Source organism: Musca vetustissima, unplaced genomic scaffold (genome assembly GCF_032173495.1).
Source record: "Musca vetustissima isolate MV318-11 ecotype Yass unplaced genomic scaffold, APGP_CSIRO_Mvet_v1 utg1603, whole genome shotgun sequence".
In the NCBI taxonomy this organism is placed as follows: Eukaryota; Metazoa; Arthropoda; class Insecta; order Diptera; family Muscidae; genus Musca; species Musca vetustissima.
In genome coordinates, this window is record NW_026884791.1 from 72,677 (window position 1) to 98,328 (window position 25,652).

The 25,652-nt window shown below is 33.0% G+C and overlaps 1 protein-coding gene across 4 annotated transcripts in view; it reads left to right on the forward strand.

Annotated features, from left to right (window-relative positions):
* Window positions 1–25,652, forward strand: part of LOC133331801 (restin homolog) — a 70,769-nt gene that overhangs the window by 4,379 nt on the left and 40,738 nt on the right. For 3 of the 4 annotated variants that reach the window (XM_061540175.1, XM_061540176.1, XM_061540174.1), the window contains exon 1: window positions 11,921–12,011. The exons of the other annotated variant lie outside the window; for it this stretch is intronic. The gene's annotated coding sequence lies outside the window, so the exon portion shown is untranslated. Of the gene's footprint in view, window positions 1–11,920; window positions 12,012–25,652 lie in introns of those variants that run through there. 4 annotated transcript variants of the gene reach the window in all.

Below are 25,652 nucleotides of genomic sequence, written 5' to 3' on the forward strand. Positions count from 1 at the left end.
CGGCTCTTGGGTAATGAAAGAGCGGACGAACTAGCTAGACGAGGATCTCAATCCACCGATCTAGAAACTGATGACTCACTTAAACCACCCATATGTCTTTTCTATAGGAACTTCGAGGCATTGTTTGACGATACAGCCCGCGAACTTTGGCACAACGAACCTAGGTGCAACGTGTCAAGATCAATCTGGCCGACTCTGTCTACCAAAAGAACGCACTCACTATTGAACCTGAACAAAGCTGAAATTAGAGTGATGACGGGAATCATCACTGGTCTCTGCAACATCAGGGCCCTACTAGTAAATGGGATCTTGATGCAACTGATTACTGTAGACTCTGTGTTGACGAGGAGGAGACAATTGAGCATCTCCTGTGTCACTGCCCAGCCCTGGCTTACAGGCGACTCAGACTAATGGGTGCTCATTTTCTACCGGGTCTCAGCTTCTTCTCATCAACCGAACCTGCTCTAATCTACAGCATAATTAGAAACATAAAATGGTTAGGAGCACATAACCTTGGCACGTAATACTTTTTCTGTCTGACTCATAGGACCATCGACCTTCACTCATTCTTCACTCCTTTAATTTAATACTCTTCTCTCCCCTATAGATCTGTCTTCTTGGTCTCTTCTCTTCACTGTATCTTTTCTTGTGGATGATCACAACCAGTGTTGCCAAAACTTTGTCATTAAAAAATGCTAGATTTTGTTTTAAAAAATGCTAGAAAGTGCTAAAAAATTTAAAAAAGTGCCAAATAAAAGTGCTAAAAAGTTTATAGAAGGAATTTCGCTTATAGCTAATAATGAAATCTGTATTTCTTAAAATTTGCTTGCAACCTGGAAATATTCACCTGATATCCTATTTATTCATAATCAGAATAAAATTCTATGTCGATATAGCCATGTATATATAGCTCGCAATATTGAAGACAGATCTTTGAAATTCTGCACATTGCTAATATTCCTAGGATGTGTCCCCAACCGATTTAGCTATAATTTGATATTTTGGATTTTCATTGGAAACAAGTAAAAAAGTGTCAGTCCGTGTTGCCGGCAGATATATACCCCCAGCCTATGGTTTGCGGAGGTCAGATTATATTATTAGCTTTATATAAGAAATATGTTTTTACCAAAGAGGTTTCGAATTTAATGTTGATAAAATTTTATAATCTACTGGGTCCAATCTTCGTGATGCAATAATAATTCGCCTGATATTGCATTTACCAGAGGAGGTACCAGAAGAAGTGGACCAATGGGTCCCATCTTCCTACTTGACCTAGGCTTGGTGAAGATAATAGGTTGTACACAGCTTCGTTAAAATAGGATAGTCCGTTTGCGTGTTATTATAAAATTAGTTTTTAGCACAATTTTTACCATTTTGTGGGGGAGGTACCAGAAGGAGTGGACCAATATTCACCATCTTCGAACTTAAACTAACTTTGGAAGAAAGAAACATGGGGTCTAAAACCAATATTTCGATGAGGCACATTTTCACCGTATCAAAGTGTATATACCCTCAATAGCCATAAGGCTGAGGGTATAAAAAATCTGCCTTCCAAACATTATCAATATGGGTCCACGTTTTGGTATAGAGCGGTACCTCAATCATTCGGTGGTTTGGTGACTTTAGGCACGTTATTCAACCAAAGTGGTTTCAATTTGATATTTTGGATTCTCATTAGGCTCCTGCCTAATCTCCATACCAAGAATTATCAATATTGGGCCGTGTTTCGGGGTAGCCTCCAGAGATCAGTCGTGGACGTTTTTTAATAGAATTGATTGTAATATCACATTGCTCGTATGCTTCGGAGGCTGGTTTAAAGTACCGACCTATTTTCGGTATTTTTAGGGGTTTAGCCGTATTCTCTGGCCTCTGTTATGATGTCAATTTCTATATTTGATCATATACTCCATATAAAATTTCCGTCCTATTTGCATACTTTTAAACTTTTAAAACCCTTTTCTCCACTTCGTTGGCTTTAATTTTTCGAAGTAGGTCCATTTTTTACATAACTCCCATATAAAGTGGGACGTGACCCATTTTTGCTACTATGAAGTTGCTATAATTTGACATTCCAGAAAGTTTATAATTTAGGTCCATGATTTTTTTTTCATTTTCCCAAATAAACAACCTAATACCAGACAATGTCACAGTCACCATATGACTTAATAGGTCTATGTAGAATCGAAAAACGGCAAATTTTTGGTATAAAACCAAATAGTCGGACAATTTTGAAAATATCCAAAAAATAAAAAAAAATGCTAAAAAAGATGCTAGGTGCTAGATCAATTTTTTTGATGCTAAACGAGTTTAAAAAGTGCTAAATCTAGCACTAAAAGTGCTAAATTGGCAACACTGATCACAACGGACCTAACCGGTCTCAGAGTGTTGCAGTCACACATGTGACTGCACATCCTCAAATCTAACCTAAGTAAGATGATGTCCAATTTACTAAATTTATGCTAAAGCCAATATGATTTTGTTCATAAAGTAAGAAGATTTTCAAACATTTTATTTCCAACAAGTAGGGAAATAACCAAATTTATGGGAAGAGTTTAATAGTAACATTAGAGGTAATGATCAATTCTTAAGAATTATGCTAGGCCTACCATCAGGGTCTGGACTTTTAATTGTAGGTCCATTTTTTACATAACTCCCATATAAAGTGGGACGTGACCCATTTTTGCTACTATGAAGTTGCTATAATTTGACATTCCAGAAAGTTTATAATTTAGGTCCATGATTTTTTTTTTCATTTTCCCAAATAAACAACCTAATACCAGACAATGTCACAGTCATCATATGGCTTAATAGGTCTATGTAGAATCGAAAAACGGCAAATTTTTGGTATAAAACCAAATAGTCGGACAATTTTGAAAATATCCAAAAAATAAAAAAAATGCTAAAAAAGATGCTAGGTGCTAGATCAATTTTTTTGATGCTAAACGAGTTTAAAAAGTGCTAAATCTAGCACTAAAAGTGCTAAATTGGCAACACTGGCCTCTAGTAACCGTTTTCCTGATTTTTGTATCCCCCTCACTTGAATTTATAATACTGCTGTTAAGCATTTTATTTATCCAATATGTCAGAGTATCAGGAATGCCAACTTCCCTAAGTGAGTGGTTTATGGATTCAAGTTTAACGTTGTTAAAGGCTCCCTCTATATCTAAGAAGGCGACCAGCGTAAAATTTGAGTTTTCCATGTTAAAAAAACCTAGTTAATCCCAAAAAATTGTTTATCCGGATTGGTGTCTGCAATCAATTGTTCGGATTAGCGATATTTTTGTGCTGGGAAAATGGAAAGTTTGATTCTCAACACAATAGTTACACAAACAGTGTATATTTATATTTTAATAAGGCAGTTAACGAAAAAAAAACGATAATGTTTATGACTCTTATACTGTTACAAGGATGCAATATATAAAAGTTGGCAGATTTTAACGACATTCAAATAATAACACTAACTCTTGGGGCTATGTGTACGTAGTATGTATACAACAAAATTAAAAATACCGTATCCACTTTAATATATTTTACGTAACTCTGCAATATTATCTTACCGTTTTTCATAAACAATGTAGGTAAACAAAAAGTCTCTAGTTTGATAAAATTCTCAGTGGTCTCTTAATTAACATATGTATATTTTCACAATTACAATCTTCAAAAACTAAACAATGTATGTACTCAAGTTGTGTACTACCCTACCATTCGCTTTCGACAAAATACAGATGTCTGCAATCGACAGTTGTATTTTATGAACGAACGATTGCATTTAATTCAGGCAAATAATCCGACCTTAGCCTTGTTTCGCTAACTCGCATACAAAGCCCAAAGTAGTTTTCGAGAGCACTTTTCTGTGCCTCTTCTTTGTCTTTGGATGTAATCATTTAATGATTTCAAACTTTTCGCATTGTTTCCCACACGGAAGATTTCCCAGACATGTAGATGTAGCAGCGTGCAACCGACCACTAAATAGATAAGTCGAGTCGTTCACTATCTGTGCTAAATGCTTTGGGAAAGGGGGCCACTGCTGCTTAGGTGATGGTGGTGGTGGATGTATTCTCTGCATAAAAATAATAATTTCGGTTAATAATTCCACATCATAAACTGAAGCAGTACAACATTTGCTTTTACGTAATTCCAAGCAACATTGTAATTAAATGTCAGCTACATAATACTCCGGTTGTTGGCGGGTTGATGGGTGGCTTATGTATGTCGGTATGTGTGTGCTGGTGGTTAAGACAAGTTACAAAGACGATGGTGTCTTTTTAATTCCTAACTATTTGTTTCCCTTTGTTCACTAGCCAGCTTAGCTATTATCTGTCAAAATAATGTGAAGAAGAAACAAATTACTCAAATGTGACACTTTAAAATTTATGTGACTGGAGAAGAAGTATTGCAAGTTCGTTTGTAATGTTCTAGGTATACATGTTCTGCATGAAGCACCCTAACGTTTTCTTGGTTTTACATGACCTCTAGTGGTGGGCTCAACAAACAACTAAAAGATTTATTGCATACTGCTGTTATTACCAACTGGCATTTCTGAGCCTAAAAGGGGTCATGCTATGTGACGCCTATAGATTTGTTGTTTTGGATGTAAAGTATTTGTTGTGAAGAATTGCGTTCTATTTCTTTATCGTTTCTTGCAATTTTTTGTGGTTTGCTTTTGAAGTGTGGGAACATTTCTTTTTGCAGTAAATCCAAAAAGAGAATGTAGTTTATTATTTTATATAATCGAACTTTGCTTTATTATATACTGTTCTTAAAACTCATAACGTGTAACAAGGTCATGTTTTGCAAAGAAAATTTGAAAAATTAAAAACAAGTGGAATAATTTTAAAGTCTTGCGGTGCTTAGAATAGAATTTAAGCGTCATCGTTTTTTTTTAAGTTGTAAACATATTGATCCCTATGTCATTCGATGGTAGAGGTATAATGGTCATGGATATTTTAGGTACCATATATTACAATTAAAAAAAGAGTGCGTGGTTGAAACATGGCTTGAAATAAATGAGTAGCTTAGTTTGTTCTTGGCCACTATAAGGTTCAAGGTCAAAAGTCAAACTGGTTTCAAGATAATCTCCCTCCCTAATTACAAATAAAATTATAATTACAAATAGAATTCTACAATTACTATAGGATTGTATTGTATTATAAATTGAATTCTAGAATGAATTGTTATGAATTACAAATACATTCAAGGAATGAAATGTTTAATTTACTATCACTCACTAACTTCTTCTGGGAGTACAGAAGACATAACATAACTTAGTTGTAAGAAGAAGTTTGGGGTTTGAGCTTACAAGGAGGAGTGATACAGACATTATTAAAATATTAAGTTGTGCAAAGTGTAGTTCAAATCGAATAGTCCGTTCGCATGATACTATAAAATTAATTTGCAGCAAAATTGACCATTTTGTGTGGAGATGCTAGAAGGTGTAGAACGATGAGTCCAATTTTGTATCAAATCGCACATTCCATACAATTGATATTGAATTAACAAATTTTAAAAATGTTGAAACTTTGTGGGGGAGCTACCAGAAGGAGTGGAAGGAGCTTCATATAGGATTCAGAAATTAAAAATAAATCCCAGTCCCATCTTTATACTTAATACATGGTTGGTTAAAATATTCGGTTGTGCACAGTTTGGTTTAAATCAGATATTATAAAATTGATTTTCAGCACCATTTTTTAGGGGAGATACCAGAAGGAGTTTTCCGATTTTCCCTATATTTAACCTTGATTTAAGTTCGAAATTAATATTACGACGTGCAAAGTTTGGATGAAATCAGTTGCTCCCTTCGGGAAACAGACATTTGTAAATCGACTCCAAACTGTCTGGATCGGATTTGGTCCAAAGAGACTTGGGGACTAAAAACAATATTTCGATGAGACACATTTGTACCATACAAAAGTTTATCACCGGATTTATGCTCTCCTGAAAATTATTGCTTATGTATGAAACACAACTACGTTCGATTTTAAACTTTAATTACCATCGATAATTGGCATGCCTGAATGATACTGTGGGTCAGATGTTAAATAGTGGAAAAATAGAACTTAAAAATTAATTTGATTTTAAAATTGTTGAAACTTTCTTCCACAAAAAAAAAATGAATAACGATAATCAACACATTCGAGAAACCATTTGGCCAGCTTTGAACGAAATATGTCATTAACTTAACCCAAAAATATTGTTTCATGGATAACGATTCGGTACCCATTCTTTGTAGAAAATATTATTGTCATTTGCTGTTTATTGATTCTAAAGTCAAGCGAAATATAGAACCATAACAAATATGATTGGCGTATGAAATTACTAAGTTATGTTTTCCTCGGCTAATGCTGCACACAGATAATCGGCATATCGGCACAATTATGTCAAAGATGCTATCATACAGATACGCCACACGGCACGTCACAATATCTGTCGGACTTCTTTAATGAAATGAAAAAGCACATAGAATGTTGATATTTTTATTTATTATTAGTGGAGAAGTGAAAAGTCACAACAAACGTGAAGGCAAGGCAACGCAAGTGCTGATGACGATGACCTAATGCAGAACTGTTGCAACTAATAAAATAAATAAAATAGCAAGTTCAGATTCCAATTTGAAGTACATTTTTAATATTTACTCTTTTCGATGGCGTGCGATTTCCGCTATAATTGGAATACACATTTAAGTTATATATCATAGGTTATGTGTTCAAAATCTTATACGATAATTTTCTAAAAAAAAAATTTTTAAAATATATCCCAGTTAATCCGCAATAACATTTGTTATTTTGCACAGCATTTAATGTACTTATCGGTATTTATGTCAAATTTATTGGCAATTATCTGACCAATTTTCTTGCCGGCCACCACCACCGGTCTAGTTTCAATTTGTAAATTAGTTGTTATTAAACATTAATACACGATAACAAAAACAACAACAGCAACAACAACAACAAAACGCCAACAGTAGCAGCAACAACAACTACAATACCATAAACAAGTTAGCAAAAAAGAAAAAAAACCCACATTTCATCAAATCAATTAATTATAAGCCGTATTATTTAATTGTTAATGTTTTTTGACAATTGAAATGACAATAAATGTTTAGATCGCCCGAACTATTAATTGTGGTTGGTTATGCGTGGGGGCAATTTGTTGTTGTGTATCTCGATGACTTGATGCTGTGAGAATAAAAAATAACTAAAAGGGAATGAGAGGGCAAAACAGATGCAGAGTTAATGGTGCGGACAACGAGAACTAATGTGGCAATTGTTTTATTTTTATTTAATTAAATTTATTTATTTATTTAATATGAACCTTTAACTTCCCAAGAAAGTCTCTTTAAAATTTGAAGTGAATATCTCAACAACTCTTGAAGATATAGCCGATTTATTGTGTCAGCATAAAAAATCTGAAATTTATGCATACATATTTATCGGGTTCATTATTAGTGAAATTCTCATTTAGGATTCTCTGTTGGAAATAGTTACATTGACGTCCTCCAAGTTGATGAAAGAGGTCATATAGTCAGTAATGTGATTTTCATTAAATGGAAATTAAACGACTTCCGATTTTCCATATCCACAACCCTAGTTATTTTGTTCGTCTGAAACCGATCTAAATAGTCCAGTGCACTATGGGCCAGAGATCCCATTTTTGGCCATAATTGGAACAGTGTGTTTATGAAATAAATAAATTTCACATATAAGAATTTCGGGGACGCAGATTACGATTCTGCAAGAAAAACGTATCAAACCAACGTATTAGATCGGAAACGGCGGTCAATTTTTTAAAAATGTATTTAATCAAAATACTTTTGATCACGCTTCGTAGAGCTCCGGTCACTGATTACAAATGTGAAATCATATTTTGAATCAAATAAAATGATTCCAAAATGAGAAAAAAATGAAATATTTTATTTCTTAGCAGTTTTATGTAACAAAATAGCATGAAAAACGTGCTGAAAATAATTTTTTGACACCGAAAAGGTGTCAATATTAATTGTTTTTGGTACACACACAGTGAGAATTCAAAATACTAAATTACAGCAAATTCGAAATTTGGGATTGCTCTTATTTAGGGGCTTCGCTAAAAATTAATAATATTTGGTAGGATGATTTGGTACCTAATAATCGCCTAAAATACCAAATTACAGCCAATTTGGTTGAATCAATTTTATCACCAGCTACGTTAGTAAAAATCAATTTTAATTTTACATTAATTTTTTTATATAATCGGTCTCAAAATTCTGGACGGAGAACATATCAATTGATGCTCTAACCATTGAAATATCCTCTGACACTGCTTGGTACTAGGTTCGGAAACTCAAAAGTTTTGGAAAAAAAAAAATTTTATGAGTTTTATATGCGAAATTTTTGATTGCTATTATCATCAAATTACTTATAATTTTCGTTAACTAACCATCTTGCAGAACTTAGGAATATATATATACATCCATTTCATTTTTGAGGATATACGTACAATAACTTTTTGAATCGATCCATGGCAAATTACAGGTCGCATTTAGTTGGCCCAAAAACGACACTAATAAATATATATTTTATATTTTTTCGAATCAAATAACACAATTTATAAATCACCTTGAGTAAAATATATATGTTTAAAGTAAATTGCATTGCTGGAAATTTGAATACAAAATTGTTAATCACAATTTTAGATAATTGGAAGAAGATTTTTAATTTTTTATAACATCCGCTGATAGTTGTTGATGTGTGTTCATTCGTATTTTACGAAAAAACAAATTGTAACCTTGAAAATATTTTCATATTTAAAAAACTAACTACGATCTGAATAATTATTTACAGCGAGGGCGTTTGAGTATTTTTGAATTTACAACGGTTACCTAGGCACTGCAACAGCAGTTCGTTCTAATCATTGATCAATTAAAATGCAATTTTTTCGATCAGCTAGGAAAATGCATCTATTCAACCGTTCGAAAAAGATCCCACAAGCCGATTGCTTAGTTATGTTCTCGTTTTTTTTTAGATAGAAAAAAATACTGGCCGTATTTTCAATGTAGAAAATACAAATTTTCTAGAATTTTAAACACGTTGTCGTGGGAGTAGTTTCTTAATTTGTTGTTGTTTTGATCATTTTATTTTGTTTAGTTTTGGTGAACAGTTTCAAAGATCTACTTTACTACGGTAGTTGTTCGGCTATTGTTTTGCACTCTTCGCTCATGTAATGCCTGGGTTTGTTTTTCCATACTCCAAATGGCGTTTTTATATAACAAATTAATTTATTAATTATACTGCGATGACTTACATGACTGCCTGCCTGGCTGCTGCTTACAATCACATGTGTTGTATGATGTATCTTGATTAGATGATACAGTAGGGAAACAATATGTACAACACACACACATTTATTATTACATATTTGCATTATGGATGCATTTATTTTGTGATCTGAATAGAATTACATCATATTGAGATATTATTGGAAACAAAAAAATATTTATAACTTTCATATATCAAGAATTGAATGTTATAAATAATAAAAATAAAACATTGTAGTCGACAATTTGATACTATACATTATTTAAGGATATGGTTTAGGAATTCGTGAGACGCTCCAAAATAATTTCTGTATGCAAGCTTTTGGCTTGTATATTAGGAACACAGAAGGAAAAATTCGCAAAAGGTCCAGTTTTTGAGTTATGACGGGATGCATTTTTACTAGTAACTCTAAAATTCACGAAAAAAGAGATTTATATCTTTGTTTTCAACTATTGCACGTAATTTTTTTGTTCACGTCCTTATTGAAATCGATTGAGAAATATGTTTTGTTGAACATTTTATTCATTTGAGTCGACCCCAGCGTGCCCTATTTGTCCTTATTTCTTAGCCTAATTAACACAGGTCGAGATTTTTTGTTATCCAAATACTCTACAAAAATTTCGATCCTAACACTTTCTTTGCCTTCAAATGCTTGCCTTCGGGAGATACAGTACATTCTTTTGGAAAAATTAAAGTCCAATATCAAGGAAACCAAATGCAAAATCGTCAAAAAAAAAATAATAATAATAATTTTAAATTATTCTGATAGCAGAATTCGTATAATTTGAATACGAAGCGATTTAAATAATTTGGACTGTATACATAAATTAGTACTGTACACAAATTTACCCTTTTCTCTATATAGAAAAACTCATAACTTTACCAAAATTTTGAATTTTTTTTTATTTTTCTTTTGATATTAAATAAAATCTCTAAAACATTTTGTTACCTGTGGGCAACATTGGGCCACAAAGGGTTAACGTTCGAAGTAAAATGATAAATCCACGTTTCAACCATTTTTATATAGCTTCCATATATAATATCGTCCGATTTTATGTTAATTGAACACAAAAGCCCGTGCATTTCTATAAATTTCACGAAATTAGGCATAGCGTACTGGATTGAATTTATATTGATGTGTGCTAAGTTTAGTGAAAACCGGGTCAGATTTAGATATACAGTATTGGACAAAACATTTGCAACTGAAATTGGCTATGTGAAAATATGTAGTAATCACTTTATTTGAAGTTGAAAGATAGGTCAACTTGGTATTTTCCAACGTTTTAGGTTCACCCATTTAGGAGGAAGTACACTGAACAATAGCCGTCGTACTGATTTATTACATGTTCCCAACTAGCAAAAGTCCTTCAAAAACCAAAAGTTGCCACATATATATACGCCATATACAGACTTGATTACGAGAAAACCGTTCTACAAAAAAAAATCGCTTATTTCACCTTGCCACCATCAGAAGCGGCAAACATTTGCAAGGACCACTTCGTTACCACATTTTCAAATGGAATCGGTATTATTCAGAAGCGAATCATAATTTCCCAACTTGGTCCCTTGTAATTTGATGACAAGTTCAGTTGATGACAGTTGATATATATCTAGAGGATATATATCTAGAGAATACACATAGTGGTGAAGGGTATCATATCGTTGATCCAGTCCGATTTTACTACCAAGGGAAACCTTGGTATAGTCTAACAAAAGTTCGGTCCGATCAAAATTAACACCTTGTTTGTTTACTTGTTTGTTTTTGCATCACTTTTGCTTTAACTCGGCGTTGGAATGACTCAATCTATTAATGTCATCCATCCCATTATCAATTCAGTGGGAGAAAAACTGGACTCCTCTTCCACCTGTCCATCTACGTAAATCCATAACTAAATATTTGTTGTCAAACGCTACAGTAAAGGAACCAGTTATGGTGATGCAATAATATCACCCCAAATACACCAACACATTTAGTTAAAAAAATCAGCAGCAGCAACAACAACATCAAAAATAACAAATCAAAATATTCTGGATACAAGTAATAATTTCAGGAATATATAGGGGGTGCAAAAGACGCAAGGGAAATACTGGAACTAGATTAGATGGGCATTTGTCTATTATTGTAGTAGTGGTGTTGTTGTTGCTCTATTATTATTGTAGTGGAGCACACCTACAATTCCGATAAGAAAAAAATCGAAATAAAAAACAAATGCCGGTATATAAAATTACCTCTATCGTAGCGGAAAGAGAGAATTTGCAAATATCGTCGTTGTTTATTTTTCTACTTCTCTACCTCTCTTCAATACTCAGGGCTCTCACTAAGCGAACTAAAAGAGAACGAAGAGTACAATTCATTCATTGGCAAAACAGTTGCTGCGATCAAGTTTAGTTGTTGTGCTCAGTGTGTCGAGCTGTGCGGCGAACAAGCGAACCCGCTTAATTTTCAAAACTTTAGTTACTGTTACGATACGAAGCTAGACGGACGTGTTTGTCGTGTTCAAATCAACTCTAACGCAAAATAAAATTAAAATAAAAAATAAAACAACAAAAGCACAACACTGAAAATTAATAACAAGATTAACATCGAAACTACCGAACAACAAAAAAAAAAAAAAAAATAATTTGCTTTAAATTTGAAAACGATTTTCATTTGAACGAGGAATTGTGGATAGCAGCACAACAGCACGAAATTAAACGAAATTGTTTTAAATAAAAAAGGTGATTTGAATTAATTTAATAAATACTTGCTCATTTGAAAGCAACAAAGCACGAAATAATTGAAATTCGCTTACGCACTTATTGTTGTTGTCAGTTCAACTTGTGTCACGTCCAAGTTCATATTTTGAAGGTCCTTTTTACAATAACTCTCTGGTTTGCGATTTGCTGAAATTTACAAAAAAAAAAAAACATGATTTTTTCCAAAATGAAATAACTTGAAGTTCAAAATCGAGAATAACAAAATTATCCACAAGAAAATACTGAAAAATCAATGTATTAAAAACAACAACAACTAAAAATTTCAATAATTGAAAATGAAAAACAATGCCAGGCAACAAAGTTGTGAAATCGATCTTTAACAGCCTCAGGTCGCAACGATCGTTGCTGTTGTTGTTATTGCAGTAACTATATGACACATGCAATTACCCTAGCCAGTTCCTCTCAACTGACGATACAACAATGGTCCAACGTTAATTGACTAAAACCGACTACGATGCCTCTGGGTATTCCCCACTGCCACCCAGCAACACCTATAGATTGTGCTCGGTCGGTAATGAGCATGATGCTCGATGGTGTTTGTACTGGATTGTCGAACATTTTTGGTTTTCGGTTTGACTATGTGACGCCGGTTCTGTTTTGGATTCTCGTCTTGAATTTCAAGTAGTTAAATTACTAAACAATGCATTTTTTATTCGCACTTGTAACTGTCATTGCTCGTTCTTTCGTTCGTTCCTTCTTTCGTTTGCGGCAACATTCAGCTAAACATTTCAGTTCTTGTTTCGGTTTTTTGCACCCTCGTCGCAGACAGGGCGACAGACAGTGGAGGCACATGGATAATTGGGTGGATAGTGTAATTAGTAGTGTGTTGTTGTATGGCAAATCACGTCCCAAGACCCAATATAGAAAAATAGTTTGTTATTTTTCGCAATAACACGATTGTATCCAAAAAAAAGTGATATGGCATTCCTACAAAAACAATCACATTTTAATGATTTTGAAAAAACACACACACACACAAAACACAGTTGTACTAAATTTTGAAAACGTTTGCAGCTCACGCTTGATTAGCTTGGAAATAAAAATTTGCAAATCAAATTTGCCTCGATGAACTGAAAGTATTGCATTTAAATTGAATTCGTGCAAAGAGTTTGGTATAAATTTTAATAATTTTGCAAGAAAAATTCTAAGATTGAATTCATGGACTTCCGATTATATTACTTGGAATGGAAGGACACAATCAAGTATGGACTTAAATAACACTGTGACAAAATGGAATTCTTGGTCTGGGGTTGGGAAATTCCAGCTAGGGATAAAAGCCGTTGGCGAGTATATTAAAAATCAAATGAGGAATATTATTAAAAATATATACTTCTTGCATTTTTGGTTTCTAGACCTATTTCTTTTCTAAAAGATAATTTTTTAAAAGGATTTTATCACAAGCTGCAAAGAAAATACAAAAAAATGACTGGGTAAAAATACACCAAATTATCTGTGAATAAATCCGTGATTTCTTGAATTATAAGTGGGTTTTACTTATAAAACCCACGGAGGAAGGCTGCAAAAGAACATCAGTTCATACTAATCAACAAATTGTCAGAGAAGTAAAAAACACTCATTTAGGACTTTAACGGAATTGGTGAGATGTTATCGTTAAGAATAGAACGGAGATGAGCTGTGGTAACAAGTCTACATGTTCGGAGACCATCAACAAATCCTTTTACTTCATATTAATTGGAATCCGACTCAGGGGAGAATAATAGTTTAATACAAAAAAAAAAAAAAAAAAAAAAAAAAAAAATACAGAGAAAAGTTAAAAAATGAAAGGCTCAAACATCAGTATTGCAAGGGTATTGAGAAGCATAAGGTTGGGCCAATAAAGGTATTGGGCTTCATTTTATGGAGTTCGATTTATTTACGAGATTTAGGAAGTAATGGATCGGATTGTTTATACTAACATGTTGAAAATGCTATGGTTCCCCTGACAATAACCTCAAACTTACGCCGAAACATTGGTTGCGGCAGTCAAAAATTATGGTTTTATAGAAACATTTTTGGAGTATCATAGATACCAAAATCAAAAGAGTTTCACAAACAGACATAACCTCTTCCCAAATGTTTAGGATGCGAGGAATAGATATCCAAGGATCAAATTAAGTGTCATATATATATATATATATATTCAAGGCCCCGTAAATATTCTTTTATATTTTGAAAGGTGAATAAATTACCTATTTATTTCTAAAAAATCTTTCACTATAAGTTTATTTTTTTAAAAAGAATTACACTTCATTTATTCAGTTAGCAATTTCAGTTGTTTTAGTTTTGGCCACCAATGTATATGGAAATATAAAATGAAAATTAAGACTTTGAAACCTTTAAAAATTTATTAAATTTGTTGTATATTAAGATACAAAATGGACCCTGACAGTATAAATTACTCGATATTGAATTTTCCCTTGTCCATATAATTTTTTACTGTGCCTACAATTAGTCCAGTCCAACTTATTTATATCTTTCTGTACACCGATTGTACGAAGTTTAGCGTTAAATTTTTTTTCGATAGTTGTAAGAAGTTATTATTTTAAACTAAAAAATCGAGTTTCTTTTCTATTTTTCGCCAATCATTAAATCTTAATTCATACAAAATGTATATTGTTTGCTAATGGGCAACATTGGAGATAAAAGGTTTGGCTACCTCAAACACAGTAAAGCTCATTAAAAAATGATTAGAAAATTCCCAAATTCCAAAAAAATCTATCGATAATGTGCATCAACACTGCTGGAAGCTCAAATTATCATGCCCCTAAGAGGCCGGTTACATTATTCTCTTCACTTATTACACGCTGCAGCTATTTTATGTGTGATTTGAATTGATGTAATTATAAATTTTATGTTTATTTTCATTGCTATTGCAATTTGATTTTAATGAACTGCCTGGTTTACACATTTATTTGCCTAGTCACACTGTAGCTGCCGGTTTTTCCTCCATTCTTTGTATGTTTTTTTCATTCAAAAGCAACGAACGACTGAAACTGTGATGTGATTTTTGTCTGAGTATTGTTTTTTTTTTTTTTTTGAATGAAAAAAAAAATATTCCGAATTTGCGCTGTTTTTTTGGTTGATTATTGTGCTGGCAAGGCGTGGATTTAACAATTGCCGTACGTTTGCTTCTACTTCGTTCTGAAAACTTGTTTTGAACCTTGACTTTTGCTTTTTTTATTGTTTCGAATTTCGCATTTCTACTTTTTCTCAACAATTATTTTGCTGTCATTTTGTATTCGTTGCTTACTTTGGCTATTGTTTTTTATTATTTCTACAATTTCACTGAACGACTGAAAAAATATTATTTTTTTTTTGGGTCTACCTTTTTTAATTTCATTTTCTATCAAACGAAATGATATGAAATTTATATAAAACAGATTACGGCTAACGAGATATCGTTGTGTCAGCATCTTTGAAGGTGACTGTCTGTCTCTACGTTGCATTTTTTGTTTTCTTGGCATACAAAAATGTTTCGTTTTTTTTTTGTTAGTTTGTTGGCCATGTGCATTTTAAACACGATGCTTTTCCAGTGAATGTCTACTGCATTTCTCTTTGTTAGTTATTTGGTTGGTGGTTTGCTTCTACCAACCAGACAATAACAATGGCCAAGAGTTGGCAATTCTCCGTCTCCCTGTCTTCATTCGAAAGCTGCCACATGACCCCATTCCTTTCCAAAACTATTGTCAATGACATCGCAAATGCCAATTCACGCTTACAATCGCTGTAATCATCTGAGAATTATTCGACATGCCGACGGAATTGAATATTTTCTTTCTTTCTTTTTTTGTTTGTGGCATGAATTCTCTATTTTATTTTCACTTCTTAAGAAGTAGACAGAAGACATGTTTTGAAAAAAAAAACACATTTTTGCTAAAACTTGAAGTTTACACTCACTTCCCTTTAATATAATGTAAGGAATTCTGATATTCGGTACAATTTATGTTGTATTGAAGCCAAATCGGAATCGGGCCACTATCAAAAAAAAAAGGTTATAATGTGGAAAATCAATAAATTTTGAATAATGTACTTAAATTTATTATTTAAAATTAGCTATTTTAATTTAATTTTTTTATTAATTTATAAATTTTCTATTTTGTTTTCTTTTAGGTAAGTTTGTGACACGTAGAGCAACAGTGGTGAAGGTAACTTAGTATTAAGCCTATTTAACTAGTATAAAAATATTGTAATTTTATTATTCAGTTCAAATTAAAGGGCAACATATTTAATTTTTTAAAATGTTAAATTACGACAACAATTTGGTTATGTATTCTTATTCAATCATGGTGCCTAATTACACTATGCGACAACGTGAAGCTCGTGGCCTGATCTGGGGCTGGAAAATTATTTTTGGGAACAAAAACCATCGAATGTTTTTGCCACATATTTGAAATACCAATAACGATCAGCATCAGTATGGTGGGTCGAATAAAAAGTTCTGATAGGCTTTTTTATTTATTTACTCAGCACTTTTTTCATGTTTTAAACAAAAGTTGCTTAAAATGTTGGAATTCAATTTTTTTATTTTTGTTATTTTTTTATGTTTTTGTATCGATTTTGCTTGATTAAGTTATATCGTTGAAATTTCTTTAATTCGCTGATTTGCTAATTAAATCGAAACAATAAATTACAAATACGTTTCGCTAATTATAAAATATTGTCGAATTTAATGAGCGTAAATTTTTATTTATGCTTCTAAACCCCATTAAGATTCATTATTTTAATAATTATTTTGGTTTGTAGATCAATTTGTGTAATTGAAAAAAAAAAAAACGCAAAGCCAAATCAATAATAATAATAATGTTCTCCTCATTCAATGAACAGCTGCCGCCCTATAATAACTTTTTTTAAACACCTGGCTATCTATTGTTGTTGTTATCCTCATTTTTTAACCATTACAATCGGCAGCATATAAATCAACCGGTTACTGATTACTCGAACGTGTTCAGCTTCTAAAATGTGATTGTTTTATTCATCATTTTGCAATCTTTCCTTTTGGGAAGTAGTTTTGTGCGGGTCCGGCATAAACAAAAAAAACCAAAAAAACATCAACCAACCAGACAACATGACATTGGCATGAATGAATAAATAAATAAATGTTTTTATAAACACAACAATGAGACAATAACTTTTTCAAAATATTTTTATTGTTGTTGTTGTTGTTGAAGTACTTGGAAAAAAATGTTAACTAAACTTTATGTCGTCTAAAATTATCAAGGTCAATAAAAAAAGTAATGCTGGCCCCATTTATTTCTTATCTAAAAAGTTAATATTTTTTTAAACAAAAAAAAAAATAAATAAATAAATGTAAAAAATGCTTTGATTAAGTGGGAATAAAATACATTTATGTGGCATATAAACAAATTCAAATTTTACTTAAAATTAATTTTACACAAGGAGGTTTGAAATTAAAAAAACTTAATGAGGTCTAAAAAGTGTTTTAATTGAAAAAAGAAACTGGGAACCCATTTTCATATTTTGGGTTATCTTATAGCCTAGACAGACGACAGCCTTAATTTGCATTAACAGCCTTAATTCAAATTAACTTGTACATTATCCTCATTTTTATGTGTTGTTAATGCACAAAATCAAACTGAATTTATACTGAATTAAGCAATTTCAATATGGCAATGCTGTAGAAAATAAATTGATTGTTGTCAAATTTGTTTATGTTTACGAAAATAAAAATTAGAAATAAAGGCAAAATTCAACATTTCTTCTTGGAACTGTTTTATCTTCATTATAGCTGTTAGTTTTCCTTCCTGCCATGTATCAATTTCAAAAAGATGTAATCCTAAAAAATATTGTAAACAAATGTCAATATTTTCTTCCTACACACAGACAAACAATTGTTTTGAAACAAAAAACTGGTTCATAAATGAAGAAACTCTCGTCTGTCAGGGGTAAATTTTAATTCAAATTAAGAACTTTTTAATGCAAATTAAGGCTGTCGTCTGTCTATGGTATTAGGTTTGGCCTGCATTACAACTTCAATCATTCCTTTATAATATTACAATTTTCAATTCTCTAATATTTACAATACAATTAAGATTTCAAAAATTATATGTCAATACTTCGCTGACATTTGATTGATTAGATTCAAAAAGGTTTTTGCCCTTTTAATAATCCGCCTAAACTTCTTTTCAGTTTGAAAACATTGTCTCAGATATTCGATTCGATAGAATTTCCATTTTCTTCTATGAAATTATTTTTTTCAAAATTGTGGTTAACCACTAATTAATCGAATCAAAAACTGATTGTCTATGTTTTGTACGTCGAAAAAACGATTGATATTGCATTTGACACAAATAAATACAATGGAGATATGATTACATTAGGGTGGGTAAGTGATTTTTTTCAAATAAACGTTAATGTATTTTGAGTCTGAGATGAAGTGAGTCTTTATAGACGAGCTGAAATGAGTATTTATAGACGAGATGAAGGCAGTCTTTATAGACGTAATGAAGGGCGTCTTTATAGAGGAGCTGAAGTGAGTCTGAACTAAAGTCTTTGTAGACGAGCTAAGGGCGTATTTGTAGACGAGCAGAAGGGAGCTGAAGGACGCCTTCTTTGACGGCCTGCAAATATTTTTAGACGAGCTGAAGAGCGTCGTTTTAGACGAGCTGAAATAATATACAAATATCGATCTCTTGTGTTGATTCTTTATCGTGGTAATGAATAAGATAGCGACGAAAAAGGACTCAACTCGAACTGTTTTACAGAAAAAATCCTAAGTAATGTAAAGTTTTTTTTTCGTCAAATTTCCCCTTCCAGACAGACCACTTCATCGCATCGTATAATCAATTGTATAAATATATATTGCATAAAAATATAAATTAATTTCAGGCCAATATTGCACAGATATTTTCCAAGACAATAAACAAATATTAAACACATATTTCTGTCGGCCGACCCTAATCTATGAAATATTGCAATTGACATGTGTTTTCATACATTTATTATTTCATCATGCATACGCACACACGTACGTACGAGTGTGTGCAATGGATTCAACATCTTTTTATATGTAATTTATACATTGTTGACATTAACATCAAATGAAATGAATTCTCAAACATGAGATTTTTGTTATTACCTTCCCAGACTGCGTGATGCGTTGAAAAGGACATTGGTTGTCATGTGAGATCAATGTAACCGAAGGGGGCCGCCGAGTGAGTGCGTTCAAGTGTAAGGTTTTTGCATTCATTCCCATCGAGTCGATTAGGGTGTAACAAACTCAAATGGTATTGAAATTGAAAAGGCAAAAAAAGGTCGACATTGCTCCTCTATACCAAAGATACTGATAAATATATAGATAAGTGTAAATGTGAAACAAGCGGTAATCATGAAACGATGTTGGGGAAATTTTTACAAAATTCATTTAGGTATTCATCAATGGAAAAAAAGGTGTTGTCATAGGATGATTTCAGTCCGATAACTGTTATGGGAGTTGACTGCACAAGATTTCAACATAATGATTCTTCACCCACATTTTATACGAATCCTCAAATTCGGATCATTGCCGTTTCGAGGAAGTTTTCATTAAAATATAATTAGGTGATATTGCTTCCGAAACCTTAAGGGCAAATTGTTCAACAAGTTTAGAATGCATCAATGTATAGTTTCCGATAAGTAATTCTTACCCGACTTGGCCTGAATTTTGATATATGTATGTCATTTGTATGAAATTGATAGTGGAATATAAAAATCCCCAATTTTTCGCGCCATTATATTTGATTTATGACAAAACATAAAAAAATTTAAGCAATCATTTCATTTTAATTTCGGTTTCTTCCTCATTTTTTTCTGTTCTTATCGACAGCTGATATTAAGCTAACTGTGTTCTATATTTGTCTGCCTCTTAATGTATTTTACTCATTCATTTATTTCAATTCACATTTGTTGGCTTCTTCCTTGCGGCTATAGGGAATTGAATGAGCTCGTGTTCATTACAACAACAACTGAAAATGATGTTCGCCCGCTTGCTTTCAATTTAACTTACATTCTCGTCATTAATAATTCACGCTTAACGCCGCTGGCAGCTACTTACTTGGCATGTATATCAAGTCCCACTTGTGACTGGGACACACACAGAAACCAATAACAACAATACAATACGATAGAAATAGGCAAATTAACAACATGAAATGGCTCAAACTATTTTCACGTTTGCACAGGTGGCATTTCTCCAAATCGTGTCTAGCAATCAATTGAAGAGTGAAACATTTACGAGCTGCTGATTATCAGCTTCGTTCTCTTTTATTTTGGCAGATATTGGCTTAAAGTAGTTCATAAAATGTAAATGATTTTCTACGAGGTGGGTTCATTAAGTTGAGAACAGCTATTTGGATGATTTGATACCTAATAAGTTTGCTTTGAGTGGTTAAAGGGTTAGGAATGGATAGACAAGGTAGTATTTACAGATGAACAGAAAAGAATCCTTATAAACGATCTATAGCAAATCTTTATATAAGTGGTGAGTCTAGTTGAGAAGGTCTATATGGACGATTTCAAGGGAGTTTTTATAGACGAGCTGAAGGAAGTCTTTATAGACGAGCTGAAGGAAGTCTTTATAGACGAGCTGAAGGGAGTCTTTATAGACGAGCTGAAGGGAGTCTTTAAAGACGAGCTGAAGGAAGTCTTTATAGACGAGCTGAAGGAAGTCTTTATAGACGAGCTGAAGGGAGTCTTTATAGACGAGCTGAAGGGAGTCTTTATAGACGAGCTGAAGGGAGTCTTTATAGACAAGCTGAAGGGAGTCTTTATAGACGAGCTGAAGGGAGTCTCTATAGACGAGCTGAAGGGAGTCTTTATAGACGAGCTGAAGGGAGTCTTTATAGACGAGCTGAAGGGAGTCTTTATAGACGAGCTGAAGGGAGTCTTTATAGACGAGCTGAAGGGCGTCTTTATAGACGAGCTGAAGGGCGTCTTTATAGACGAGCTGAAGGCAGTCTTTATAGACGAGCTGAATGCAGTCTTTATAGACGAGCTGAATGCAGTCTTTATAGACGAGCTGAATGCAGTCTTTATAGACGAGCTGAAGGGAGTCTTTATAGACGAGCTGAAGGGAGTCTTTATAGACGAGCTGAAGGGAGTCTTTATAGACGAGCTGAAGGGAGTCTTTATAGACGAGCTGAAGGGAGTCTTTATAGACGAGCTGAAGGGAGTCTTTATAGACGAGCTGAAGGGAGTCTTTATAGACGAGCTGAAGGGAGTCTGAAGGGAGTCTTTATAGACGAGCTGAAGGGAGTCTTTATAGACGACCTGAAGGGATTCTTTATAGACGAGCTGAGGGGAGTCTTTATAGACGAGCTTTATAGACGAGCTGAGGGAAGCCTTTATAGACGAGCTGAGGGAAGTCTTTATAGACGAGCTGAGGGAAGTCTTTATGGACGAACTAAAGAGTCTTTGTAGAAGAGAGAGAGTTTTATAGACGAACTGAAGGGAATCTTTATAGACGAGCTGAAGGGAGTCTTTATAGACTAGCTGAAGTTGAAAGGAGTCTTTATAGACGAGCTGAAGGGAGTCTTTATAGACGAGCTGGAGGGAGTCTTTATAGACGAGCTTTGTAGATCAGCTGAAAGTAGTCTTTATAGACGAGCTGAAGCGAGTATGGGTCAGCTGATGTGCGAATTTATGGACTAGCTGAGAGTAGTAAAAAGGAAAGACTTTTCCATACAACCCTGGTATAACACCGTTATTGTACAACCTTCGGAAGTAAAATATTAGGTTGGGGAAAAAGAAATCATTTTTTTGGGTGTAAATGGTTTAAAACAGTTATGGTCGATTTTTAGCTCCTGGGCGATGTTACGACTGCTAACATGCCGGTCCACTTTGATCATTTCTCCGATTTTATCGACATTTTCGATGACTGGCCTATCTGTGCGAGGTGCATCTTTAACAACAAGCTGAAGGCCAGAATAACTCGTTCAATAACCTGTAATATTAATACCACTGACATAAATCTGTAATAAAGAAGATTACAGTCAGCAAATGTTGAACTTAAAATGTTTGCTTTTTGGTTCTGTCGTTTTTTTCTTCTTCTTTTCGCGACCCCATTTCCATATTCTCGTGGGGACTTTGAATGGAATTTCAATCAATCATTAAATCATTTTTGTTTTCATTTCCTTAGTATTTTTTACAAATCACCTTTTAAAATGCCTACAAGAATGTTGATAAATATGAGAGCAAAGTAACAACGTGTTGTGTGGCGTTCATTTGGCTGGATGGCTGGCTGGCTGGTTAGCAATGTGCGTTTTTTTCTGGGTATTGCTGGAAAGTTTTGTTATCAGCATTTGTATTTCTATTATTTATACAAATGTTAATACATTTTTGTTTGTTTATTTTTTGTTGTTGCTGTTGTTGTTTTGGTGTGATAACATTCTTTTACTTTTTAGCTTGTACTCGCCTTCTTGCCTGCCCACCTTGCTTTCTTCTTCTTTTCCACAACACAACACATTGACTTTAATTTACAGAGGTTTGTGAATTTTTATCATTTGTGGCAACCGATTTGTGATTGTATGCCATTACAGTGGCTCTAAGCGAAAACATATATGAAATATTGTAATACTTTAATACCGTAAAATTGAAAGAAGACCAACAATAAATATTTTTTTTTTATGGTGCTGCAGTTAATTTCAACATGTCTTGCTTGGAATCACTGTCCTTTCGCATACATTGTATTTTGCGGTTTATGGAATGTGTATAATTTCTGCACTGCTGCTTAGGTCTAAGAAAGCTTTCAAATATACAACATGAAAAAAATCCTAACATCAACTTGCCCTGATAAGAAGAAATAGAGAGTGTGTTTTTTCAAAACGAAAAAAAGAAAACAAAATAAAACACGCAAAATATTTCTCGACTCTTTGCAAAAAAAAAAAAAAAAAAAAAAACTAGAAATTGCAAAAACACAGGAAAATTTTACCACAAAAAGAAAGAAAACCAAATAAAACCATAATTACCCATCTCTAAAGATTATTGAGCACTTTCAGCAATCTTTATTACAAAAAAGGATGGTTGGGGTGGTTCCCAATGAAAAAAAAAAAAACAGAAAATAAAGAAGAAGAAGACTTTCTGCTGGCAGACAGCTGAGACATGGTTCGGCGATCCAACAAATATATTGTTGATTTACTAGGCTTGCCACAACACCAAACCACAATAACTGAAGTATGGAAAAAACATCGCAAACGCAACAACGAAGAGAAAACTGAAACGTGCCCAATGCTGATTCAAAAAAAAAAAAAAAAAAAAAAAAACTCCAACACCCACATATGGCTGGCAACGGCATAAAGTCCATATTTTCGTACGACCTTTTTGCTCCGGCCTTTTAAATGGATCGAGTTTTTCTGTTGACGTTTTTCCGCAAACCATAGTAAAGTCGTTTATGTCGGCGGGAAGTCTGTTGATTTCTCATGTCAACGCTAAAGTGAAATTTGCCGGCTGTTTATTTCTTTCTTTATTTGTCGGGTAAAGAGGAAGAAGAAGAAGAAACCGCACACAAAACAAAACAAAAAAAAAAGACAAATGGCAAAATGACTGAAAATGGGAATGGTGACAAAACTACACAAAAGTTCACATAAAATCAATGTAAATAAACTTTCGTTTTTAGTCAGCATTTGTTTATAGTATTTTTTGTTTTGTTTTATTTTGCATAGGTTTTTTATTTGCATAAATTTGAGCTATTTACATAAATAAATGTATTGACATTCTTCGTTTCAATCACAGCGGCATAAAATTTGAGATCGATAAAAAATTTCCCATTTTGTATTAGATCAGAATCGCGATGTTATGGGGATAGGGAGCAACAAATTCAAATGTTTTATTTAGAATGAACCCTTTCCACAGATAAAAAAAAATGTGCATGCTGACTTGAGAATATTACGAAATCTATCGTAAAATCAAAAATATTACACAATTTATTTCTATTGACATAAAATTACATTTCAAATTTAGTTTCGATTCGATCCTCTTAGAGAATTAATGTCATACTAATACCAGCTCTCCAAATTGCACAACAAATTTGCCAAAGTTCAACCTCTAGCAGGATGTTAGGCTTTGCAAACGAAACGCGCACGTATTTGTTTTTTTTTTTTTTTCAATTAAAATTAAATCGGATTTAAAGCTTAACCCATCTTATGATTGTTATTAAATCATTCATTGAATTCACAGCAGCAACCATACATCCATCAATCGATTTGAATGTGATATTCACAAGAAAAAAAATGCCATTATGATTTTTGATGAGCTCAGAAATATTTTTTCTTTATATTTTTTAACTTAAGCTTTTTGCAAATAAAAACAACGAAAAACAAACATTTGGCCAACAAAAATACAAATGTCCATCATCGATATATGGAAATGTTTGTTATTTTATTAGCCTTTGTCAGGTATCAATTTAAAGCGACAATTAGGTCATGAAATAAAAAAAAAATGTTTCATTTATATGACAACAATGATGTGCAAAAAATTAAGACTTTTGCTGAAAGATTTCCAAAAGACGTCAGACATCCTCTCGACAATTAGGTGGGATTTTAAAAATAACATCAACGCTTGAAGTTAAAAACTAATTAATTCTAATTTGATATTTTGGGTTCTCATTGTGTGTCCAATCTTCCTACAAAAAATGTTCGATATCTGGGCGCGATTTGCTACCGCTAATTTTTAACAATTTCAGAATATCGGTATGTACAAAGCGTTAACCCAAATTTCCAATAGCCTGTAGTTTCACATTTCATTTTATCTTTGCTGTATTTGACTGTGCGGCTTATGGTAGAGAGAATAGAAAGTGCGCTCCTGTCGAACTTAGCGACGATTTTATTTGTTTTTATTCATATTTTTGAATAAATTGTGATTCCAAAACAAAAGTACACATTTATTGCAGTAAGAAATATAATGAGAGACAAGTTGTAAGAAAAGAGCCTAAGTCCAAAAGTTTGATAGTTTTTTTTCCTCCTAGAAAATTGAGAAATATGGACTTGTTGTCTTTACATGTTAAGCCAGCGATATGTCATTCCTCAGACTAGACAAGTCTTACAGGCACTCATCTTGACAGATATCATATTTTCCTGAGTTAATGCATAGTCACTGATGACTGCATGCTATAGGTTTTTGATGGGATTTCTTGCATGTCGTAAACAATCTATCATGTTCAGTGGGGGGATATATAATAATATTTACTCTAATCCGCAATAACTCTGAAGAAAATCCTTGTTTTTCACACACTATCATACTCTAAATTAATTTGATCTAGCTTGGAAAACTTAATAGGTTGTGCAAGTTTTGTTTCACATTGAACATTCCATTCGCCTTAAATTGGATTTATAAATATTGAAAATGTTGACCTTTTGTGGGGGGTGTACCAGAAAGTGTGGACCAATGGGTCCCATCTTCCTACTTGATCTAGGCTTGATAAAAGTAATAAATTGTACAAAGTTGATTCAAATCGGATAGTTCGTTCGCATGATATTATAAAATTAACCTTTTGCACAATTTTGACCATTTTGTGGGGGAGGTACCAGAAGGATGGACCAATGGGTCTCATCTTCGGACTTGATGTAGGCTTGGTAGATATAATAGGTTTTTTTCAAATCGAATAGTTCGTTT